The sequence below is a fragment of the Populus nigra genome, chromosome 2, assembly GCF_951802175.1.
Source record: "Populus nigra chromosome 2, ddPopNigr1.1, whole genome shotgun sequence".
Lineage (NCBI taxonomy): Eukaryota > Viridiplantae > Streptophyta > Magnoliopsida > Malpighiales > Salicaceae > Populus > Populus nigra.
This window is the reverse complement of record NC_084853.1, coordinates 3940803-3943302: the sequence shown is the minus strand read 5'-3', so window position 1 is coordinate 3943302 and position 2500 is coordinate 3940803.

The window sequence follows — 2500 nt, the reverse complement described above, 5'->3', positions numbered from 1 at the left end:
ATTTTCCTGCCTGGCCCAGTCCAGCGTCCAGCCCCTGTTCGTCGAAAAATCTGCGCTGCCGATTTTCCACGCGGCAGCCCCTCTTTTCGTCAGCGTGCCCCCCTGACGAATTTTCCTGCCTGGCCCGGCCAGTCCAGCCCCTGTTCGTCGAAAAATCTGCGCTGCCGATTTTCCACGCGGCAGCCCCTCTTTTCGTCAGCGTGCCCCCCTGACGAATTTTCCTGCCTGGCCCGGCCGGTCCAGCATCCAGCCCCTGTTCGTCGAAAAATCTGCGCTGCCGATTTTCCACGCGGCAGCCCCTGTTTTCCTCAGCGTGCCCCCCTGACGAATGTTCGTCGAAAAATCTGCGCTGCCGATTTTCCACGCGGCAGCCCCTGTTTTCCTCAGCGTGCCCCCCTGACGAATGTTCGTCGAAAAATCTGCGCTGCCGATTTTCCACGCGGCAGCCCCTCTTTTCGTCAGCGTGGCCCCCTGACGAATGTTCGTCGAAAAATCTGCGCTGCCGATTTTCCACGCGGCAGCCCCTCTTTTCGTCAGCGTGCCCCCCTGACGAATTTTCCTGCCTGGCCCGGCCGGTCCAGCCCCTGTTCGTCGAAAAATCTGCGCTGCCGATTTTCCACGCGGCAGCCCCTCTTTTCGTCAGCGTGCCCCCCTGACGAATTTTCCTGCCTGGCCCGGCCGGTCCAGCCCCTGTTCGTCGAAAAATCTGCGCTGCCGATTTTCCACGCGGCAGCCCCTCTTTTCGTCAGCGTGCCCCCCTGACGAATTTTCCTGCCTGGCCCGGCCGGTCCAGCCCCTGTTCGTCGAAAAATCTGCGCTGCCGATTTTCCACTCCGCAGCCCCTGTTTTCGTCAGCGTGCCCCCCTGACGAATTTTCCTGCCTGGCCCGGCCGGTCCAGCCCCTGTTCGTCGAAAAATCTGCGCTGCCGATTTTCCCCGACGAACCTGCAGCTGCACAAATCCGCGCTGCCACTGCCCCATTGTCTGGACCAACAGTCTTTTCCATCAAGCCCTGGACTATAAATCGTCCAGACTCATCGCCAGCACCCGCTGCCGATTCTGCCGACTTTGCCGATTTCGTCGGCGCTGCCGATTCCAACACTGCACCCACCGTGTCTAAACCAGCGCTGTTTCGTCAGCGTGTCCCCTTGACGTATTTCCCTGCCTGGCCTGGACAGTCCATCTTCCAGCCCATGTTCATCGAAAAATCTGCGCTGCCGATTTCCCCGACGAACCTGCAGCTGCACAAATCTGCGCTGCCGATTTCCCCCCCTGTCGGCATGGCTGCCGCTGCCCCGATGTCCAGACCAACAGTCTTTTTTGTCGACTTTGCCGATTTTGTCCGCGCTGCCGATTCCAACACTACCCCCTGCATCCAAACCAGCATTGTTTCGTCAGCTCTTCCCCTGACGATTTTAGCCCTGTAACAAACAGTAGGCCTCCAATCCCGCCAACGGGAGCCAAGTTGATAGGGAAGAGAATTGAATGACGCGCCTGGTCCTCGCACCCCGCCACCCGAGGGGCCTTTTTCCCGGCAGCCTCTGAAAAACTCTAGCTTTCACGGTCCTCGCCGCCCCTCACCACCATGGCAGGCCTCTAATCCCACCCATCAGCAGTTGTAGCCGATAGGGCAGTGATTTGAATGACGCGTCGCGGGCCGCCGGGTCATCTCACCCGGCCATTAATTGGAGCGTTTTTGGCTGGCCGAGGATGGGGGGATGGATCTCTTCTTCCGAAAAAGCAAACAGTACATCGGGAGTTATGTTGACGGGGCATGGAATTGAATGACCCGTCGCGGGCCGCCGGGTCATCTCACCCGGCCATCCCGGGGAGCGTTTTTCCCGGCAGCATCGGGGAAACTCTTGCTTTCACTGCCCGCTGCCCAAGTCCCCACTCGCATCGGCCCCCCGCGCCAACAAGCCAACGCTGCCGAATCGGCAGACACTGCTGCCGAATCTGCCGACACTGCCCCGCGGGCTGCCACTGCCCCAGTGTCTAAACCAGCGGTCTTTCTCATCGAGCCTTGGACTATCCAGTCCGTCCTGACTCATCGCCAGCACCTGCTGCCGATTCTGCCGACTTTGCCGATTTTCTCGGCGCTGCCGATTCCAACACTGCGCCCACCGTGTCTGAACCAGCGCTGTTTCGTCAGCGTGTCCCCTCGACGAATTTTCCTGCCTGGCCTGGACAGTCCACCGTCCAGCCCGTGTTCGTCGAAAAATCTGCGCTGCCGATTCTGCCGACTTTGCCGATTTCGTCGGCGCTGCCGATTCCAACACTGCCCGCCGTGCCTGAACCAGCGCTGTTTCGTCAGCGTGTCCCCTCGACAAATTTTCCTGCCTGGCCTGGACAGTCCATCGCCCAGCCCATGTTCGTCGCAAAATCTGCGCTGCCGATTTTCCCCGACGAACCTGCAGCCGCACAAATCTGCGCTGCCGAATCTGCCGACACTGTCCCGCGGGCTGCCACTGCCCCAGTGTCTAAACCAGCAGTCTTTCTC